Below are 23,752 nucleotides of genomic sequence, written 5' to 3'. Positions count from 1 at the left end.
CCTGCCTGCTGACACCACTTTTATCCCACGCTGTTCCCTCTGTCCCATTGTGCCGTAATTACGGCTGAGCCTTGTGCAACGGCCTGTCTCAGGTGGCATTAGTCCAGGTCCTGCTCGCTGCAACTGCTCCTGTCTCTCCCGGTGTGTCGTGCCAGGCTGCGGGGACAAGGGAGCACTTAATGGAAGGCAAGAGGTTTCCATTTATGGCTGTTATTCCACTCTTATTCTGGGGTAAGAGCCATTATAAGGGTGTTTCAGAGCACAACAGGAAAAAACTACCATAACTAGGAGTAATGGGATAAGATTGAGCAAAGGCAAATGGAGGCCATTTCCTGACAGTGAGATCTATTAGACTGTAGAATAGATAAGACTCCCAAGGGAAGTGGTAGAAGTCCAAGCACTTGAGTCATTTAAAACTACAGTGGACAAAGAGCTCAGGAGTATGTAATAGGGAATAATCTACCAGTGGCCACAGAATGAAAGATTGACATAATACATCCTTCCATCTCTAATTTCTGGGATACGTACAGACTGATTGAAGCTTTCCAGCTTGTAGTTTCCTGCTAAACATTTTGTAGAAAGTCTGGTTTCTAGAGGAAGAGTAGTAGCTGCAGGTGTCTCTTAAAGGAACTACTGCTTGGTTTATAATGCTGTTCCACAACCCATTCTGTAGACGTCTCCTCTGCAGGTGACAAATTTCAGGCTTTTGCAGTTGAGTGACGTCCAGCTCAGGGGACAGCTTCCCTTTCAGAAACAACATTTTACCTCCACCCTTGTTGTTCATCCCACCCTGTACCCAAATATGCGTAGCATTATTAGTTTCAGGCTCTTGCATGCTTTGTACCCTGTTTAACCATTTATATAAGTAACCTCAAACATAGAAATAAGGTTTCATCTAAGTGCTAGACATCTCCTTCATCTTACCACCATATGTTGGCATGATGGAGTGGACCTTGCAGGAAGAGAAGTCCGTGGTCCTACAGTTAAACTCAGGAAAAGCACGTCATACATGAGGAACATTAAGAATGAGAAGCACAGCAAAGTCTAGAATTATTAAAAGAAGAAGAGATGGGGAATGATGTGGTGCAAGAGGAGAGCAGTCAAGGTGGGAGCAGCAGAGTTCTTGAGTTTACTTGACCATGAACATGATGCAGAGGGATAGCGATGGTGAGCAGTGCAGTGCCCTACAGCAATAGACTTGAGACACCAAGTTTTTGATAACTAGAAGGTAAAATTAAAGGTGTTGGACAGGAGTCACTGGGGAGGGCAGAGAAACATGTTAAATTCCTCTAGTTTTGGAAATGCCACTGCCTCCAGTAGACAATATTGATCTTATGATGTGTTGAGTTAAAAAATGAATCTAACCTATAGCTTTGTCCTTCTTTCACTGTTGCATGCATAATGTAAACTTAGATTAAACCACAACTTGCAGAATTCATGAGCAGGTTGTGCCATGTATCTGTGACTCACTCCCCCTCTCAAGCTATACCCCTTTAGTGGCCATTGGCAGAACAGTACTACTAGCACAAGAATTGGCTTGATCTAATCTGTTAATTTTGTTCATGCTAGAAAAGGGAGAAGAGAATAGTTACTGAAATGGATTATGTTCAAGAAGCCCTAAGGGTGGCTAATATACTAAAAAATTTTTAGCACCCTGTAATGATTTGCTGTCTTCAAGAGACTGGTTTCTTTTTTTCTGTGACTCGTATTTCTTTTAACATTGCAAGATTCATTTTTAATAAGTCTGATATGGACATTGTATTGTTTGCTCCATATTTTTTATCTCCTTTCCCTGTTTTTTTAACATTTATATGTATCGTGTTTCCCATTTACATCTAAGCACACATGCTTTGCTATCTTAAGTTTCTCTAGTTAAAAGCCGTAGCTGAGAACTGAAACAAACACATTAAACCACTCTGAACTATGTACATATCACATTAAGTCTCTTTTTTTTTTTTTTGGGGGGGGGGGGGAGGGGGGCTGTGTGAATGTATGGATCTTTGCTTTGTGCCTGGATAGTGATCAGATATTTTTTTATTATTATTTTATCTAGCTACAATGGTTAATTCCAAAATTTTGACTTCTCACTAATATGCTCATTTGGTCAGCACCTCGTTATGTCCATTTCACTGATGTGAGTGGTCAAGATATTGAAGACAATGTATTGTGGTGCGACTTTGCCTGTCAAAAATAATGACAAAATTGTTTATTGGTCTTTTTCTAATTCAAGACCTCTGTTTTCCTTGATGCGTCATGTCCAATTAACAATAGCAGCTTAAGACAATTCTATGTGTATTCTGTTGTCTACGCTAAGCAGACAGATCTTCTCCTTCTTGTTTCATCTTCTCTTCTGGTTTTTGCAGAGCAAATCCATAAGCTTTCTGTCTCAGAATTGATTTGTATAGGATAATAATAAAGTACGAAAAGTGGTACCAGAATAGCTGTTACTTTATATGTATTTTATATCTATAATGCTCTTCTATTTTTAAAATAATAAAGAAACGTTAAAGGAGGAGCAAAATTCCAGTGACTATACCAGTATTTATTTGCTAAATGAATATCTTCATTGTATCATTCAGGTGAAAGATAGGTATATTAAAAAGCATGTGTTATGGTAGGATACAGAGTGTGTATGCATACTGTATACAGTCCAGTAGAAAGCTATGCTGAAACATGTCAATGGATGAACACAGCATATGTAACCATAGTCTATCAATATATATATTTCCATATTATTTCTTGTAAAGCATTTTCCAAGAGGGAAAAGCAAGAGCATGTGAATGGAATACTGATTCCACTGGTAATAATGGCATCTGATCTACAGAGATGGCTAGTAGATTTAAATAATTGTCAGTCCCTGCCTTCTAGGCAGCAATCTTTCAATGCAGGATTTACCATAAAGATCAGAAAAACAGCTGGCAACTAGCAACTTGTTATATAAAAGACCTTTAAATGTCTTCTGCTATCTAGCTGTGATGTGGTGTGATTTACTTAAACATGTAGCTACTGAATGCATAAAATTATTCAAGACCCAGAACTCAAATTAGTTGATAAAATCCAGTTATGGCTTTAATTGTTTTAAGGCTTCTGCAGGGATATGAGTCTGTGAAGAGCTGAAAAGGGACAGGGGGTGGGGGCAGACTGTGTTCTAGAAATTCAGTTTCCTAACTGTGGCAGGAATGTTTCAGTGGACACATTTGCACTGTCATTAGGTGAGCAGGAAGTCACATGGCAATAGTAAAGAAGGATGAGATACAGCAAACTGCAGGAAAATATAGTCGAAAGGAAAAAAAAACAAATTTTGGGGCTGAAGGACATGTTGGACATTTAAAGCAGGGGAATACCGGAGATAATGATTTTCCCTGACACTCGATTAGAGCACCCATGCAGGTGTACAGCCCGTACAAACCCATCCGCACTCCGTGCTGCAGGTGGGAATGACGTATCTGCACTGCAGTCGCTACTGAGAGAATTGGATTGGGATGATTTTCAAGGTGGATTTGCAAGGCACCTTTTATCCAAACCAGAAAGCTATGAGAAAATGTAGTTGTCATCAGCAGGATTTTTATTTCTATTTCTCTTGTAAGGTGCAAACTTGTTCTTCAGTCATCTGTACTCGCTCTTTTTTTCTTTTTTTTTTTTTTTTTCTCGCCATGATTCCTGGAGTGCTCTCTGTATTACCAAGTATCTAATTCAGGTTTCATATCTGTTTTAGCTATCTATCTCTCTGTTATAGCTACTATAGCTATATTTCACCAAGCTATCCTGCTAAAATATCCTGTCTGAAAACTCAGACCGACAGCTTAGAGAGTGAGTTTGGATGGATGGATAGATAAACGGTTATCCAGAATAGCTCTTAGAGCTGTCTATTTTAGCAAACTATTTAAGCTGTCAGCCTCTGTGTATTTATAGCCTACTTATCACACTAGTATCTGAACACCTATCAATTTAGCATTAGAAATCCAGTCCAAGTCTCAATCCAATTGTGGAGCCTCACTGGCTGTTCCCTATTTGCCTTAGATGAGTAGAATAAAAGATGCGATATCCAGCCACGCTTTGCTTTTCCCTACCTCATCTATTATCTGAAAGCTTGATCTAGGGCTTCCTAAACTGTCAAGAGAGGCTATTTTTGGTGATTCCTTAAAACAGATAGTTTGTACTTATTCAGAGATCTTCTCTGAAAAAGGTTTACCCTTTCTGAAAAGGAATTGTCATTTAAAATTCTTGCAAAATTTTCAAGCTAAAATTTTAATTTACATTTTTCACAAAATTTTCCTGCTTTTTTAAAATATTTTACCCTTTTCCATTTTTTTTTTCTTTTATCCATGAAGTTGGTTTTGGTTTTCACATTATTAGTTTGGCAATATGCCAAAGAGAGAAAGTGAAGATTATTTTTTTCCCCAGTAAAAACAATGGATAACACTTTGACTGTATCACCAAGTGATACAAGTATCACTTGGCAGTCAAAAATGCTAAGCTTTGAAAGCGAAGCAGTTCTGCAGTATGCTGAGCTGAGAGTCATGTAAAGAGAGGAAAAAGGGAACATTAAACAAAACTGAAAGTTTCACATCTGATAATTCGGTGAAAATATTTAAAAAAAAAAAAAAAAATGAATAGTTTCCAGTGCTATGTTCCCAAGCACGAGAAAGCCATCATGAACATGTGGTAGACTGCTCTTGGGGTTTATGCTGATGACAAAACTGCATCCCACATGTATCAAAGCAGGCATTTACATCTTATCTTTAGAAATGGTCAGCATTATAGACTGCATAAAAGAAAAAATGGTTTTCATTCCTCCCTAGGTTAAAAGGCAGAATAAAGTCAGGGTATGACAAAATACAGTATGATAGGGCAATACAGCTCTTTGTGCAACCCGTGATAGTGATTGTTAATGCAGTCATATGTCACTAGTAGAGCTCGGTCCATTTGCACTGATGGTAAGATCCTCACAAAGGCCCTTCTGCAGCACTGGGAGGTTTTTGTGTTACCCCAGGTGCTCTGAGGAAGCACAGATAAAAGAAACCTGGTCGGCATGGCCACGAGTTACACACGTGCCTACAGATGTAAGTTCACACCTCCATTATTGCTCAGGTCAGATAATTTTCTAGTCATACCACTCATGAATAAGTAAAGAGGAAGACCAGATGCGTGCCTGCTTTTGTTTGAGAAAGAGCACTTGATTCTTTTCAGGGGGAAAAGCTTCCTCATATGGTGTTCTCAAGGAGCAGAGAATTTAAATTTTTTTTGTCCTTGCTCAACCATAGCTCTGAGGCATTTGGGAGAGAAATCACTCTGTAATATATGAGAATCCACCCCTTGGCCAAAGGGAAGTGGCATTCGTGGCCAAGGTCAGAGTTTGCAGTTTCTTAGCCTTTGTTGCCAAATCACACATGGCTCATTTCTTCCATGTCAATATTTCTGTCCCATTTCCACTAGGGGAGATCAAAAGGGAAAGAGCTTGGATTACACTGCTTCCTTTTCACTGAATTTGAAGTTCTGATGCAGATAGGTGATTAATTCCCTGATTAATTCAGTATGGAACTGAACTGCAAGTGTATTGATGTATTTGTCTCTTCAGTTAAATGGGAGAGATCACAGGGCAATGTACTAGATGTTTTTGTAGACTCACTCAGCAGGCTGCTTTTTGATGCAGTCAGGAATATGCGTATTTTTTTTCCTTTCTTCTTTGTTAATAATATTTTTTTCATATTAAATCAAAATGAGGTGTATTTGAAATACTAAAGCACTGGTTTTCATGAAAACAAAAAAACCCCAAAACATTTAACTGGTTGGAGAAATTCAAGTTAGAATTGGGAAAACATAGCAGAGAGTTGTCTGGATATCTGCTTTCCTGAAAGAGCCGAGGGAGAGAGCAACCAGAAGATGAGGATGCTGCAGGATGGATCTTTGTATTTGGTTAGGTTGAGATGGGGGTAATTTTCTTCAGAGCAGCCTGTATTGTGCTGTGCTTTAGATTTGTGGCCAAAACAATGTGGATAACACACCGATGTTTTAGCTATTGCTGAGCAGAGCTTGCACAGCTTCAGGACCTTCTCTGAGCAGGCTGGGGGTGGGCAAGAGTCTAGGAGGCGAAGCAGCCGGGACAGCTGACCTGAACTAAGCAAAGAGATATTGCAGCCCATGTAACATCATGCACAGCAGTAATACGGGCATGGGCAGATCTTCCGAAGCAGACGTTGCTCGGAGGCTGGCTGGGTGTGGGTCTGCTGGTGGGAGGTGGTGAGTGATTGCCTTTGTACCACTTGGTTATTTTATATTTTTTTTTTCTTCACTTATTAGACTGTCTTTATCTCAACCTGCAAGAGCAAGTTTTTCTTACTTTTGCTTTTCTGATTCTTTCCCCCATCCCACTGCAGGGGAGGGAGTGAGTGGGCTGAGTGGGTGCTTAGCTGCCTGGCAGCATCAACCCACCACTGTCTGTGATGACCTAACTCTGGCAACGGTGAAAAGGGCCAAGTCTCTCCTTTTGAAGTTAAGAACTTGGTATCAGCTCCTCCCTGCTATGCAGCTATATTTACTACTAACACACTTGTTGTATTCATAGGTTGCTTGCAATAAAAATATAATGGGGAGAAAAGGACACACATATAAATATAAATCTCTAGAGGTGTTAGAGACAAGTTGCTCTCAAAGGAAACAGCTGATCAATGTATAGGAAAGATGAAGGGGTGTGATCATGATCAGACAACAAGGTTAGCAATAGCAGCCTATCAGGTCTCCTAAAATAGATGGAAGAGTTGCAATTTCATGTCTTCAGCTACAACCTGGCCTTGTTTGCTGGTTTCAAATCTAAAATAGCAATAAAGCATCCATCTACCTGACATCCTTTTATGTTACCTTTCAATCATGGGCCGCAAAATGTTTCTTTTCAGGTTTACTCTGGTTTGGCAGCCCTGTTATTGCCTATCACTTTAAGGAGTTGAAAGGCTGAGGATTGATTTCATTTTCTTTTAGCTTGCAAGCTTTTTTATGTGGAATCTGTTTCTCACTTGGTTTGCATTTCATCTAGGATAATGCTGGCTATCAGTGCTTGAATAATAATTGAACTGAAGCAAGCTGTTCAGCCTAAGGTCTCAAGCTGGGAAAGCTGCGTATGTCATGTGCGTGCGGGTATTTCAAAAGAATTAAACATTCCAAAATTAAGTTGCAAGTAAACACAAAGGTAGGGGAAATCTGTGCAGCTCTGGCTCCGCAGCTATGCCGCTGCCTTCAGCAGTTCCTCGCTGTACCTCAGAGCTAGCCCTTCATGTCCTTTAGCCATTTCCATCAATGGTATGTAGTAAAGCATTACAGCACTGGGGGGTGGAAAATAACATACTGGTAATTTTGAACCATGGATGAGCCATGTGGAATTGTTTGTCCCACCCCTTCATATGTTTAGCTTCTGCTGAATGGGCCTTCTTAATAGTTACCTGACTTGAAATTGCACTTTTCTTGAGATACAATTAGTGCTGCTAAAACATAGATGCCTGTGGTAGCTTTTGTAATTATGTTGCTACACCTTTAGTTTACAGTAACGCTATACCATTATTGCTCTACCACCTGTAATCTCTGGTAATAAGAATTTGAAAGTGTGACTCAGCTGGCAGGAAAAGCAAGCTTATTTACAGTATCAGTCTGTAAATGGATTGGTGATTATGCGGTTTGTAGATGGCTTATATTGAATGTCGCTGTTTGACAAATCCTACTTGAATCTGGCAGGTGTTGGTACTTGGAGGTAGATGGTTTGGGGCTGCAGTCTGGGCTCACCTGCAATGAATGACGAAAAGTGCCAAGTACTGGGAAAGCTCCTCCTGTCTCCAACAGGCTTGGGCCATGACGTGAGGGCAGGGTTTTAGTTGGGGGTAGAGGAGCAGAAAATTGTTCGCTTCATGAAACTTAACATGTCTACAAAACTACAGAATGGTTTCTTTTTTTTCTTTTATTAGATTGCTGTTTGAATCATTCTAATCCTCTTTATAGTCTCTTACATAAACAACTTTTTCTTCAAGTTGGGGGAAAAATTCCATTAATGGTCCAAATAGTGATTGCATCTAGTAGGCCACAATGTGATGGCTCAAAACCATGTGATTTCTCTGTGCTCTGGAGATGAGAGACAAGGAAGGATGTGATAATTAAGAAAAGGTCTTTCTATAAGAAATTCTGCCATTTGCATAAAAGACGTTACAAGACACAAAAGTGTGAGTTAATCACAGAGGTTAAACTATAAAAGAAAAAGTCATGCTTAGAGAGAGAGGTGTTCCTGTTGTAGCTATCTATGAATTTATGGCAGTGCTGATGGATATGTTTTAAACTTCAGAATTAATGAGCACCCTGAGGACAATGAATGATAGCTGGTTAAAAAGGAATAGAAGAGTGAAGGGGCAGCATTGAATATAGGATTTTTTGCTCTGCAGGGGTAGGCTATGCTAAAATCCTTTTGCTGATAAATATAAAATATGTTGAGGGAAAAAACCATGCTTCAGCCAAATAAGAAATTGCACAAACAAGTTGCAGTATAGCCCCTGCAACTTAGTTCCCTTATGTAAACCAAGAGACAGCTAAATAGCGTAACTCAAAACAAAACCCCTGCTTTTTCTTTACCTTTGAAACTTCAAGGAGAAATGCCAAGCTTTCAAATGTCAGATTGTATCCAAACCGTTAGTGACTTACTTTTGTAAAAGAGAAGAAAGGAATTGGGCTGCCTTGGAACTGGTTTTTTGCTGTGTACATAAAGTTAGGAGAGGAGTGTAAAGGTTTGAAACATCCCTTCCTGAGCAGGTGCCTGCAGAATCCCATAGCATGTACGTTTGCAGTCTTTCTGAACTGCAATTCAGTGTGAAGTACTTGCTTAGTATTTTATTTCTTAGGTTTAAAGTGCTTCTCATCAGTTTTGAGCACTCCAAATCAGGGATGGGGTTGCTACTTTCGTTGCACTGCTCAGGCTGATGCACGTGATCTTGACGGGATGACTGAGAGTCAGATGAGCCTCAGACTGCCATGGGGCTTTTTGGTTTTTGGGGTTTTTTTTCCTTTTTTTTTTTTTTTTTGAGTCCCGCTACAAAGTAAGACTAGTGACACATACAGCAAACCTCAAGAGGTATTCAGCTTTTCAAAAGGCTGCAAGCATTTGCATGGGCATCTGCTGGTAGTGGATGGTTGGTGTGGTGGTGTGGATTCAGCTTCCCTCTCTTGTGGGTACACACTTCATTAGCACCCTTGTGTAGGTCTTTGGGTTGCACCTGGTCTCTTGCCTGGCTGTGCCAAATGAATGGCCATAAATTTGTCAGCAGCCTCGCAGTAAGTAATTCTTTAGGTTGTGAATCTGCCACCAGCATTATGGAGGGAAGGGAGCAGTGTATTTTACAGGTTTGTCTTAGTCTCATAACATGCGGGGGTTTTCTCCACACTAGATACCTTCATCTTTGCTCCGTTTGTAAAATATTTGGGCGATTGTCTACATCTTCCAAGTTACATGACATTTAATTGTGAAATTTGATGAGTTTTTCCTTGGTTCTAGAAAAACTCTTACTTTATCCTTTAAACATCAGTTCAGGCATTTGTTGAAAAGCTCTGCACAGCTGGCAAACTGCTTTTAATCCCACATACCCCTCCATTCCTCTGTATTGTCAGCCCTTTTCATGAAAAGCCCTCTTTTGTATGAGTAATTTGTCCTTATCAGGGCAGAGTGCCTTGCTGTTTAATATAAAGCCCTAAGATTTCCCTGTATGATGGGGTTAGACAAGGTTAGACAAGTAATTTCACCTATCCTCATACTTTTTGTGTCTTAAGCTGATCAGGTTTTTCTTTACCGAAAACAAACTTTTTGATAAGTGAGCAAACCGAGGAATACGTGACTGCAGTAAGTAGGACAAAATCTTCCCTCCCGTTGCAGAGGTGGAGTTCAAATGGTGAAGAGAAGGAACATAAGCAGTCCTCCTCCAGCTGGGGGATGTTACCTTGGGAAACAGCAGTTCTGCAGCTGTTATTCGCAGCAGATACTGGTCGAACATTATTTCCCAAGGCAACAGTGAGGCTAATATGATCCACGATCTGTGGATACTTACCAACTTTATATTTTGAACTTGGTATGACTGCAGCTGAAGTACTGTCTAGTTCTGACGTCCCCAGTACAAGAAGGAAACTGGCAAGTTGAGAAGGTCTCGGGTGAGACCCTTGCAGTGCATGACTAAAGGATCTTAACTGGTTCAGTTGGTCAAGAAAATGATTGAGAAATCAATAAACGTATGTAATGCACCCTCCATCTTTCTCTCTAATTCCATTATGTGCATTCTTTATACTACGAAATAATGCCTTTTGCTGTGTTTGCAGGCTCCCCAGCAGCTTCTCCTTCTGCTAGACGCAGTATCTGTACTGTGTATCAGGGACAGTGATGTGAAGATCCTGACTGGGTTTGGTCTCAGTACAGAAACAGCAATATAAAAAGTGAGAGCAATTATTTTCCTGGGCTTTGAAGCTGCTGGTTTAGAGGACAAAGCAGAATAGAGCAACATGAGAGCATTTCTAGTCTTTGTTCATCTTCATCCCTTTTTGAGACCTTTCACAGCTCCTACTTGATAAAACAGGTCTATACTAGTGTTAGGTTTGTAGTGCTAACATTAGACTGCCCTACTAGTAATGTAAAGGTAGATATCTATGCATGGCCAGCAGGTCAAGGGAGGTGATCCTGCCCCTCTATTCCAGTCTCAGGAGACCCCACCTGGAGTACTGCGTCCAGCTCTGGGGGCCCCAGTACAAGACAGACATGGAGCTGTTGGAGCAAGTCCAGAGGAGGGCCATAAATTTAGATCAGTAGGGCTGGAGCACCTCTCCTATGAGGACAGGCTGAGAGAGTTTGGCTTGTTCAGCCTGGAGAAAAGAAGGCTCCAGGGAGACCTTATAGCAGCCTTCAATACTTAAAGGGGGCTTGTAAAAAAGATGGGGACAGACTTTTTAGTAGGGCCTATAGTGATAGGACAAGGGGTAATGGTTTTAAACTAAAAGAAGGTAGATTTAGAGTAGATATAAGGAAGACATTTTTTACGATGAGAGTGGTGAGGCACTGGAACAGGTTGCCCAGAGAGCTGGTAGATGCCCCATCCCTGGCAGTGTTCAAGGTCAGGTTGTATGGGGCTTTGAGCAGCCTGGTCTAGTTGCAGAAGTCCCTGCTCATTGCAGGGGGGTTGGACTAGACAATCTTTAAAGGCACCTTCTAACCTAAACTATTCTATGATTCTATAAAGCCTTATGTTAAGCTTATACCTTAATTAAACATGGGGGGTTTTAGTAATCATTCCTGAAGCCCTCACTCTACATTTCACTCAGATTCCTTGCGTGGGTCTCTTGAAAATGAGCCCTAGTTCTGCAGTCTCCTGAGCCTTCACCAGGGCTGTGGATGGCAGCTATGCTGTGTGATGATCTTTTTTTTTTTCTTTTTTAATAAAGGTGGTTCAGTGCCTGCAGTACTTCATGCTCAGAATTGAGAAAATGGCAGTTTGCTCCCAGCAAGCATCAGAATATTTAATCCCCAGGGCTAGGAGGTGCAGCGTTTAGATCTGTATTTATTTCTCAAGTGGTTTTAATGTCTTGGCTTCCTTTTACAAAATAAGGATACTTTCTTCTTTTCTTTTTTTTTATGACAAGGAGAGCATGGACAAGACAATAATAACTTCCATTGTCATTAGCTACATCTCTACCTGTCCTGACATTTTCTGATTAATACTCCCTAGAATTTCAGCAGCAGCAAAACCAGCAAAAAGTACTGACTGCACTTGAGGTTTATTAGCAGGTTGAGAGACAGGGAAGAAAAAAAGAATATTTCAAAAGTATATTGACTGTGGTGGAATTTGGGTCTGCTTCCAAGTGATTAATATAACCAAAAATACACCTGAGAAATAAACGAGTAGGAAATTATTTATATTCTCAGAGATACTCTCCCTTAAGCATATAATATTTGTATTTCCTCTCTCTCAGTTTTTAAAAATACTTTTCTAGGTAGCTAGTATGTGTGTTCTCCCCATGAAACGTGCCGCTTCTGAGACTGAGCGCCACTGTATTTTTAAAGCTTCATCTGCTCTGTGTGTAAATGGTACAGAGCAGCTACAACTGGTGCTGTTTGTTTTAAACGCCCCGTTGAATGGAACTGTTTTATGGAGAGTTGGCTGACACAGTGGCTTCAAATAACGGCAGTGGCCAGGAGGGCAGCTATGCCTACGACTTTCTCAGCAGCGCTGTTGCTATTTGGTCTGAGTCCTCAAAATAAATATGAACATTTTTTTGCAAAAAACTTAGTGGATAGACAAGCCTTTATCGGTTTAAAAAAAAAAAAAAAAAAAGTATTTCCAAATTTGATCTGCACAATTATATATCTGTACCAGTGTTTCTGTCTCCAGCAGTGGAGAGTATTAGATCTCGGAGTAAAGTGCGAAAAGTCCCACAGTGGACAATTATGGAATAAGCTGCTCTAAGGAAAAGATCTTTCCTAACCCCAGGATGCCTTGAAGTATTTCTGTTCCATCTAATGTAATTGTAGATCTTCATATTAGTCCTATAAATGCCAAATCCCTTTATTAATCCTTCTGCAAGATTAGTTCTTTTAAAAGTCAATTCTGTGCAGTGGCTGTTCAAAAGAAGTAGAAATTAATCTTAAAATAAAAAGAGTTTTTTTCTGTTTTCAAAGCAGGACAAGATCTAACTGATAATTTATACACATATTTCTCCTCATGACTAGCCTGATACGTTCCAGTTGAAAGACAAGAATGATTATTCAGCCTGGTTGTAGGCAACTGAATAAATGATGCTGCTGCTAGAATATTCTTGAGACTTCTTTTTAATGTTGCTGGGTTTTTATTTACCTGTTCCAGTTATTCCTATAATTCTTCATACAACATTCATTCCATAATCCTTTAAAACATACCTCAGATGGTCTTCAGAGCATCCTACACCTTTTTTTTTTTTTCCCCATGCACGTTCATGATCTAAGTCTTAAATGTGTAATTCACTACTAATCTTTGTAAGAAATAGGATCATAAATTCAGGCATTAAAGATAAATATTAGGTAAATTATAAGGCTAATGTGTTCCCAACTAAGTCATTTTCTGATAAGCATTGACATTTCTGGAAGACATTTAATTATTGATGTACAATATATCAGGAATGATTAATCAAAAGGGTATCATAAGTTCAAATGGATATAAATTATATGTTTTATAATGCTGACATTATTTAATTTACTAGGATTTTAGTTTAGTAGTCATCTCAGATTAGACAATGTAGGGGCACACTGTGGGAATATTAATTTTTGCCTGACTTCCCACAGATTCTGAACCAGCAGGAACTAGGCACAGTTTCCAAGGCTAAATCCTATGTAGAATTTCAATATGAATGCATGCCTGAAAGACTGTTTAACTTGTATAATGGTGTCAAGCACAAGCAATCTTTTAAAATAAAATTACATTGGCTTCACTTTTCCAGGACTGGGGTGGGGGGTGGTGTTTAACCCTTTAATGATCTTAACAGTGAGACCTATGTTGTACCATAAGGTGGTGAAAAATACCATCCATTTTTATCCAAGATTTAATATTCTAGGGTTACACTGAATAGTTTATGTTCTGTAGATTTGATTTTTCCTTCTAACAGAAATTTCACTCTGATAGCGTAGTGCTGATATTGCTTTCTCATGAATATGTAACAGCATAAGGAAAGAACTGGACAGTATGTGTTCTATATTAAGAAATCTATTTTCTCTTCATTATAAAACACAAATATGTTCCTAACAGAGCTATCCATACTGCGCGCATGTTTAAACCAGCTGTTACGTACTGGTCTTATGTAAAAATGCAGTTCTTTTATATTCAGCTCCTGGACATGCTGTCTGTTGTGCAGGCTATGTGCTATCTGACAGATTCATTGCTAGTAGGGTTGGGTCTATGGTGGTGATTTCTCAGCCCTCGTGAAGGTTGTATAAAGTTTGTGGCCTTTCAACTCTGAGATGAGTTTGCTTTTCAAAGTCAAACTCATCTCTAAAATGCCTTTTCAAGTTGAATAGTCAGCTTACCAAAAATCTTCTATGGTAACACAGCACCAAAGTAGTTATGACTCTAAAGCTTTTTAAAAAAAAAAAAAAAAAAAAACCCCAAACAAAAAACAAACCAACCAAAAAAGAAACATTTTAGTGGCCTTCAGGCAAAACACATTTTCAGTGAAAATCTGGATGCAATTTTAACTAGAGAACCTGTATTGGGAAATGCAGGCAGATAAGAATGTTTGGGCAGTTTGGTGTTTTCTCTCAATCTGACTTGCCCAATCATTCAAAGCAGATAGAAAGTCCATTATTAGGGCTTTCTCGTCTCATAAGTGTATTGGGATAATACTGCTCTTCCCACAGCTTCCATGGCAACTGAGGAATATTTAGAGGTTCAGTTCAGCAGCACGCGTCAGTGATAAGTAGGAAAAAGACAATAGCTGTCTGACAGTAACCTCTCCATTCTCAGTTACCCTGGAGAGCAAGCTAATGGAAGAAGAAAAAGAAATCTCTCATCTCTGTTACAGGTGAGAGCAGTCCTGGGTTTGCCCGCATCTTGTGCGTGGAAGTACAGGCGGCTTCTTAGGCCTTTTGCTTTCCCAACATACCATCCAGCCATTACTGAAAGTCATGCAGACACATGTCAATGTATTACATTTTTGCTTTTTTCTTGAGAGAGGTGACAATGTCAACTGTACAGCAAATGCTTTATTAAAAAAGGAAAAAAAAGGTCATGACCTCAGCATGACAGACGTCAGCCCTTCTGATGATGTCATTGCTGAAAATTCATGCAATTTCTTTTTTATTACTACAATATCTGCACAAGGACTGTGATAGTATCTTTTGTTCAGTTTGGAAGAATTAAAGATCAAAATATCTTAGGTAGAATTTACTGAAAGGCTTTTGATGGGTTTCGCCTATGTGCTGATCATTTTCAGTAAACTGATTATAGTGGAGGGGTAAACACTGCAGTCAGTCAATTGTTAATTACTGAAATAAAGAGATCTTGCTAGTTCTTTTTCTCATATATTCCCATTGAAGGGAGAAATATGTGTCTAGGGGTGGAGATCAGTGCAGTTTTAAACAGTCACGTTAAATCACATTTTTAGAAGAGACAGTTCTGTATCAAAAGAGAAATTGTCCAACAGGCTGAGTATTGAATCTGGCTATAAGTTATTTAATAAGCTGTAAGGTTATGACTGTGTAAGAAACCTTTCTGTTCTATAGCTATCGGCATGGTTTTTTTAAAAAAAAATGTTTGGCCTCCACTACACTTTCTTCAGGCTTGTTATGCCTTTGAAAAGACCATGGTACAATAATATCATTTTGAGCCGGCAAGTTCTGTACAAGTGGAAGTATTTCAGAGATGCGTCTGCAGATGCCTTTACAGAGCTTCACCGTTGTCTGCTCTGACTCCTCCATGCTCAGCGGCTCTGCTCCTGATGTCCAAAGTTGAATGATTACCTTCCTGAGTGGCATTTTACTGTAGGCATTATTCAATTTTTCTGGTGTGTGCACTGCTTTTTGAATTGTGTGTCTGAGCTACTTTGGTGCAGGTCAGCATGGCTGAGATTTTGTGCGGGATCTTAGCTTGATTTTTTGATAAACAATGAATTTGTTAATAGCAAAGCAATAATGTAAGCAGATACAATGGAGCTTTAAGTAAATGAACAAAGAATAGAGAAACATGATTCCCTCATGTATCTCGTGGTTCACCTGCCTATGAAAGGGCTGAATACCAAGGAATCACTGAAGATGATGAAGGGTGAGGTGGTGCATGTTGGGGGTATTTTGTGCTTCCTGTCACCCCAAAACAAGTTCTGATCCCTAGGGTTTAAGAATTCAACTGTCATGATTAACTTATGGCAAGGAAAGATTGCAAACAGCAGAAAATACCAAGTGGAATAAATCTTGAAGGCTCCATATATGTTTGTAGAGAGTAATTTTAAAAATCACGTATTTTAATCCATGAAATGCTAAGATTGGTTTGTAACTTTAGAAGACACTGCAGAAATTGTTTCGCTGAAGATAGTTTCTGTATTTTATAGAGTACCTCTTTTCTTCTTTGCTCTTTATTGATAAAAAGAGCTTGGAAGCTTAAAAAGCCCCATATTTTCTTGGCTCATGAAATTGTTGTTCTGTGGGGAGTGAACCTTGAATGCTTAGAGCAAAAACCACAAACTACACATTGCATTTGGTCAAAGAGTTAACTTTAGGTTTTTTGTTTAAGCTTCTCTCTGCAGGGGTCAGACAGCCACAGTATTCTGGAGTGGGTTGTGTTTATCAAAAGGGGTTTTTGCTATTTTCTTCTAAAAATGTTCATGAGTGCTGAGTCTATAGCATGAATTTGGAATGGGGAAAAATACAGAAAAGGAGGAGAAGAGTAAGGGGTTTGCATTTGAGAGACACTGGTGTATTCACGGATGGTCTTATTTACCAGTAGAGATTTTCTACTTCCTTTCCTCTTACACACCATGAAATGTGGCTTAATATTGTTGATCTATTGCATCGTTTTTACGGTGGCTGGCTGCATGGTTAGGTGTAGGGGGCACTTTGCCTATCTGAAGGCAACCTGGTAAGGACTCATTCCACTGCTGCTGAGTTAAAATTAATCTGTTTAGGGAGAGAATTCACCTAACCACTGCTCTTTAAAGAGACTAGAAAAGGCCTCTTCTGCGAGGGTTAGCGGCTTTTCAATAGTCAGAGTTGTCAGGCGAGTGAGCGCTCTGTCGGCTTTCCCTCTGCGGGGGCCTGTGTGCAAAGTGGAAATTCAAGGTTGAAATGGGATCTCTGCAATCATTTATGTGAAAGTTGTACAATGATGCCCCTAGATGAAAGAATACATAAAAATTCATAAGATACATGAGGAGCAAATTTCATTAATATTTATCAGCCTTCTCCTTTGTGGAGTATACAGATGTTAGCTCATTGTTGCATTTAAATGCAGTGTACTCAAGACAGGAAAGAAGTAATGGGCAGTAGGTTTCAGCAGCCTAATACTTCTGAGTATATTTGTACATGGCCACGCAGCCAGAATGATAGTATCCCTGCTTTTAAAACAGCATTTTCAGCTACTCTTTTCCTCATGTGAGTTTGTGAAAATTAATCAACTTAAATTAATTAACATCCCAAATTAAGGGCTGCATTAAGGCAATTTGGTTTTTAAAGGCTGGCCTTCAGACTGTTCCAATTGCCTATCCACATAACCCCAGTAATACTGGAAAATTAAATTATGATGGTAAAACACCATTTCTGTTAACATAAATGGCTTTCAATCTCTTGCGCTCTTTCTGAGGACAAAAGTTCAACCTGTAGCTCATCATTTAATGCTGCTCCAGAAGTGTAGCTGGAGACGGTTGTTTGGAGTTACAAATGTGCTGAAGCCTATCAAAGTCTGCTGTGGCTGCTCTTGTTCCCATGCTAGGGGATAATTACTTGGAACCAAGGTGCTTGGCAGATGTACTTTGTGCCACACCAGAAAATCAGGCTGAGCAGTGCAGTGTAATAGGCAGTATTGTATAACATGTTGTTCCGATTAGCTCGTGCCAGGACCTATTAACAGCACTTTCTCATATTTTTATTTCCTGGCCAAACACAACAGTAATACCACTGGAAAACACAAGAAAACGATTACAATCAATCCATCAGTTCCAACTAAATGGCAATATATAGTCAGTTACTGAAGGGTCCTGTACTGTTTTGTGTTGACTGACAGGGCTCCCCTGAAGTAAAAGCAGAGTGTGAGCAGTCTGAACTGTGGTAATTCCGCTTGTGCCTCAAACTCAGCAGTTTCATCTGTTGTGGTTCTCACCTGAGACTTTCTCAAGCTAAACAGCATCCCGTTCTTCTGGGATGTGGGAAAGATACCACCACCTACTTCTGTATAAAAAGAGCCTATCTTGGTTGACAGCTTCACAGAATGCCGCTTACTTTTTGTGATGTCCTGCTATCTGCAGCCGTAGTTTCCCATCACAGACGCTTGTTATTTCCATGGTAATCTCACGTGTCATTGGCTTTTGCCTCCCCTCTCTCCTTAAGCTACTGCAAGTCCTGGCTGGGTCTGATGTTGGTTTCCAGCAGTGCATGCCTTCCCTTTGCAGTTTTTGGTTGAGCAAAATGCAATAGCTATTCAGAGAATTTCTCCTCAGCCCATGTTTTAGATCAGGTATTTGGGCATATCCAAGATATACTGAAGTGCCAGAAACATCTGTGTGAATTTCTGCTAAGTGGCCCTCCAGTTTCACACCGTATTACTGTGAGAGTCAACTGTCAGCTACAAGATAGCAGCTAGACCCTTGCACATTCTTCAGGCTATTCAACGGACTTCAGAGAATTACAGCATTAATCTCTGTGTCAAAGGTGGGAAAAAAATTTAAATAAAATGATCAAAATTGATGCAGTTCTCTCCACAGCGGAGGCTGGCTCTAATGGACTGTCAGAGGCACACTCTGGTGTGGAACTGTGTGTGTCAGACCTGGGAGATGCTCGCCACATAACGGGCTATTACACAAATGCTACCAAACGAGCAGTTTCAAATGGCCCTGAAAAAAAAAAAAAAAAATCAATGATCTAGAAAAACAGAGTTGAAGAAATGATGATAGGACTGTAAGAGTCCTGAAGGAATTGAGGGCTCTGACCCTGAGAGGATTTTAACTAAATGGCTACTTAGTTGATTGGATTTACTTGGGGACAGAGGGGTGGAGGGGCAGGGAGGAAAAAACTTAAATTAAGCTGAATGGAGAAAAGATTCTCTAATAGATCAGACTGAACAATAGTAAGAGCTTTATTACAGTCTTGTTAAAATTCCCCCAGCTGAACAGTTACTCAGTTATTGTGTTAAGATCCCACTATAACATGTTCCTAAGGGGTTTTTTCAGTCTCAGAGGCTGCATCCATGCCACAGTAGAAACAAGTAGTTTCCCGGCTTTCGTTCCAAGGCAAGACTGTGAACTCCTTCCTTGTGAGACATCAGCAGAAGTGCACCAAGCTCATCAGCCCAACGTGAGCCACATACAGACCGTTCTGCACCTGCCTTTTCATCCAGGCCATAGAATGTGTCTTTAATTTCTTGCTCTTGCCTACATACGGCCAATTTGCTGCTTTTTTCTGCTATTAAAATGTCACTCCTTGGTTTTCCTACACTGAATGGCATGTGTCTGTGAGTCTTCACAGCAATTCTTGGATCTTGTTTTTAAAATCTACTACTAAGAACTACTGGTTTGTATTATTCTGAATATATTCTACTGCCCCAAACATCAGTCTCTCTCCTCCCCCCTCGTCTTCTAAACGCTTCACTTTGGTTGTAGCTCAAGATCATTCTGATCTTACAGTAGGGCACTTCAGCTCAAGTGATGGCTCTCCAGCTTCAATGCCCTTCTGCTTTCTCCAGCCAGGAAAATATGGGTAGAATCCCAAAAGTATGTGACTGACTGCATGAGCACCAAGGCAGTGCTAAAGGAGTACTCGCTGCTGTACGTCATACATTGCATACAGGTGCGTTCATGAAACCATCATACTAGGTCTAGTAGGGGGATGGTTAGATGTTCCTATACAAATGCAAAGATGAAATGTAGTGGAAAGGACAGTGTCAGATGAAAATATGTCAGCAGATGGCAAGCTGCTGCTACTAGTACTACTAGTTTATTTGTTTCCATAGCAAAAAGTGTGTAGGAAAAAATATCAACTAACTGAGCACACAGCAAGCCTTGGGGACGGTGGGGGTGGGGGGTGTGTCTTTGTCACTGATTGGCAAGAAAGATCATTTATATCATGCAATTTCTGACATCACAGATTCAATCAAACTGTTCTTCATGGAAGAGGTTGCTAGGTTGGACCAAGTTCTTAGCTTGCTGTTGAGGGAATGCTGTCACAAGGCACATCTGTTTGGGACTTTCTCCTCCTAAGAACTGATTCCTGTGGCCCAGCTGCCTGAGGATTAGCAGTGACCTCTCAGACCGATAAAACAAGTCTTCCTCCAGAACGCCGTGTGGATTCTTGGGGGCAACTTTTTACCTCTTTAGAAGTGTTGTAATGGCTGAACTTGTCATGCGATAGCAGCAGATTTCTGTTCATCCCCAACTTTTTGCTAAGAAGGAAGACTGGGGTAAGCATAGATGATATAAAAACCAAAGGATCATGATCAAAGTTCATTAATATAATGCTTTTCTTTGTAGTTTAGTCTTCCTTGGGAGTCTAGCTTGTTCAGAAAGACAGGATTCTGCTTTTGCTTCAAGCTCAGATAGTTACTTTATTTTAAGCAAGTAAATCAGGATCCAAATGTAGAACATCTCTGATCCATTTATTTTCCTGTTATCATAAAGTGACAGAGCGATTCCAAGCAGACCCCACTCAAGGTTCTGTTCTGAGTGACCTCTACCCATGGACACCAGTTGTCAAGGGCAGTGCCAGCCTGCTGCTTAGCAGGAACCTGTTTAAATTGCTTTGTAAATATGGAAATTAAAAAAAACCACTTCATATAGAATTTTAACTTAAAAAACCCCTAAATTAGTCCCTAATCTTGTTGGGATTGTTTTTAGTCTTTGGGGGTTTTCAACAGCTGGATTCATGATTTATTTTCATATAGAGTTTGATTGACAGAGGTGTAACCTGGGCACGCCTGCTTATGAGCAGTATTGGCACCTTGCCTTGGTGTTCCTGCTTGGTACTGACCCACAGTATCTTACGTTATTTAAAAGCCTTGATTTTGCATACTTTTATCTATGTTCTTAATTTACTGACATAAGTAGTCTATCCTTCAGAAAGACTTTGTCTTATGCTTAAAAAAGGCTTTCAAAGGCTAATCTTAATAGGTTCCTAAATAAGTAGTGGGATCCTTTCTCAGTTGTGCTGGTTTTGGCTGGGATAGAACTAATCTTCATAGTAGCTAGTACGGGGCCATGCTTTGGATTTGCGCTGGAAACAGTGCTGATAACATGGGGATGTTTTTGTTACTGCTGAGCAGTGCTCACACAGAGCCAAGGCCTTTGCTGCTTCTCACCCCCACCAGCAAGGAGGCTGGGAGTGCACAAGGAGTTGGGAGGGGACACAGCCAGGACAGCTGACCCCAACTGACCAAAGGGGTATTCCATAACATATGATGTCATGGTCAGCATACAAAGCTGGGGGAAGGGGGGGAGATGGGATGTTCGGAGTGATGGCATTTGTCTTCCCAAGTCACTGTTATGCGTGATGGAGCCCTGCTGTCCTGGAGATGACTGGACACTTGCCTGCCCATGGGAAATGGTGAATTAATCCCTTGTTTTGCTTTGCTTGTGCATGTGATTTTTGCTTTACTTATTACACTGTCCTTATCTTGACCCACGAGTTTTCTTGCTTTCACTCTTCTGATTCTCTCCCCCATCCTGCCGTGCAGGGAGCAAGCAAGTGGGTGCTTGGGGCTTAGTTGCTGGCTGGGGTTAAACCATGACATCAGTGTAGGAGCATGCCGTGCATTTCATAAAAGCTGCTGAAAGTTCCACATATTTGAAAGTAAGGCCTTTATTTTTATTAGCATAAAGAGGTTGTGGTATATGAGTTGATAGTTTTCATCAAAATTTTGGACACATTTGCTAGATGAGTACATAACACCAGAAGCTTGAAGGGGCAGGGGTTGTGTTTTGGATGGGGTAGAACGAATAAACCTGCAAGGACATCCTCATGTCCCAAAGGCATGGAAGAGTGAAAATTCTGGGGTCAGAAAGAGATTATATGGCAGAAAACATCAGAAATGTTTATAGGTTAAGGATGCATTGAAACAGGCTGATGTTAACCCATGATGAATTAACAGCGGTATTAAATGTTGCAACCAACCGAGTACTGAAAGAGAGCGTCAGCATAAACGTTAAGTCAGCAAATACTAGGAAACAGAAATCAGTTGCAGGTTGTTATGACAGGTGTTATCTCAACTGTCTCAATAACACAACTACATTCTATTTATTAACAAGAGGAATACAGAAGTTTTACAAAGAGGAGGATGGAAGTTGAATATTTTGTACAGACTTCTGTTGTGTTGCTTTTAGATTTTGATCTCACTTGCGGTTTGCGTGGGACTTGGGCGAGTGGTGTGTACCGGTGCTCCGAATGGGGTTGCATGCACGAGAGTGGTTTCAGGCTCCACAGAAGCCCTGCTTCCTTCTCACCCAGGGCTAAGGCACCTTCAGGCTCATCAGCAGGCCCTAATGTGATTATTGCTATGTTACTTAGGTATGACCCGCAGAGAGTACTGGACTCGGGTCTCTCACAAAGGCAGGGTAGGATTAATGTCAGCCTGGGCCGGGGGGGAGAGAAGCCTCCATCTTCCGCTGAGTTCCTGCTGATGTTACAAATGCCTATAACTTTGGGGCAAAAAAAAATATTCAAAATAAAAGGGGAGGGCCATAAAAGACAGAAGGATGAATACCTCAGCATTATGAACAGCTATGATAGTGCTAGAGAGCTGCAGGAATGATTTGCACTTTACATAGATGTAAACATTTAAACTGTCATTATCTCAAATTTAAAGAAAAATTATGTGGTTTGAATAATAAAATCCTCCATTTTAGAGGAAGCACTGGAGCTATAGCAAAGTATGCTTAGTGACTTGGAACTTTTCTCAACTACGTATTTACCTACTGTAGACTAGTTATTTAAATAATTACACGTCGAGTAACATTTGTGAGTTCAAAGAGGTAGCAGAAAATGGTGCCTGCGGGTAAATCGCCTTTGTCTGTTTGGAAAGTAAAGGATTGAAAGACGAGCCTTTTCTCAATGAAAATTGGAATTTCTGACTGTACTGCTGCTCAGCCTACACCTTGGTAACGGGTGGGTTTCCTGTGCTGCTGTCGGAGCGTAGAATCCCTAGAAGATGTTCTGTGTTTAGACAGCTTGCTTTGAATATTCATTCACTGAAGTCACATAAATTCAGATGATGGTTGTTATGCTATTTAGAAAACAGATTGGAAAATTGTTTCCATAGTTCTAGTAATGGTTAACCTTCAGCAGAAGAATAATAGAGGAACCAGTAGAGTCATAGTGCATTTTTTAGATTTTCCATATTTTTTACTGTGCCTTGTAGTTTATTAAATATAAGTACTTGATACGTTGTAATGTATAGGGAGTATTATACTTAATAGTTGGTCTTTTACCCAGTTTGAAGTTACTGAGCAATTTTTAGGACATATTCTGCTCAATAAAGGGCACCAGCACAATTTATAACCTCCTTTTTCTGATTTTTTTTAAAAAAATAAAATCAGCATGACTAATCTGGTTATAAATTGAAATGCAGAATTTTGAGAAGAATCCAGAAGTTCTTTAATTGTTAGTATGAAGCGAAGCATCAATTTGCCTTCTAAGGGGCAAAAAAGAAATTTCTGACTACTGGCTATTTTTCAATGTTTAAAATATTTGCGAGGCTTGCATATCGTGTAAATATTGTTGAAAAGTTTGGAAAAACATTTGAGTTATCCTGTTATCACAGACAAGTCAATTTTTTGTGCATCTAATTTTGATCCTGGCTACAATCACTTTGACTAAAGGCTCTTTACTAAAGCTTCTTCTGTAACATTAGCTATTTGAAGTAATTTCAGGTTATTTGTCTTTTAATATAATTTTTTTCAAATATATCTGAACAGTTATCAGTGACATTTATACAATTTATTTCCTTGCATAATCTTAGCAACAGTGCTATGAAATTGTTTATTCCTTTTCAAAATATATCACATTTATGAAATTCTTATTCTTAAAATTACTAGT

At 39.9% G+C, this 23,752-nt stretch overlaps 1 protein-coding gene across 2 annotated transcripts in view; it reads left to right on the top strand.

Moving 5' to 3' along the window:
* The window catches only part of SASH1 (SAM and SH3 domain containing 1), a 558,854-nt gene that overhangs the window by 311,839 nt on the left and 223,263 nt on the right, over window positions 1-23,752 (top strand). The window lies entirely within an intron of this gene.

This window comes from Grus americana, chromosome 3, assembly GCF_028858705.1.
Source record: "Grus americana isolate bGruAme1 chromosome 3, bGruAme1.mat, whole genome shotgun sequence".
Lineage (NCBI taxonomy): Eukaryota > Metazoa > Chordata > Aves > Gruiformes > Gruidae > Grus > Grus americana.
Note: the sequence above shows the minus strand (reverse complement) of the source record. Positions and strands in the feature narration are given on the sequence as shown.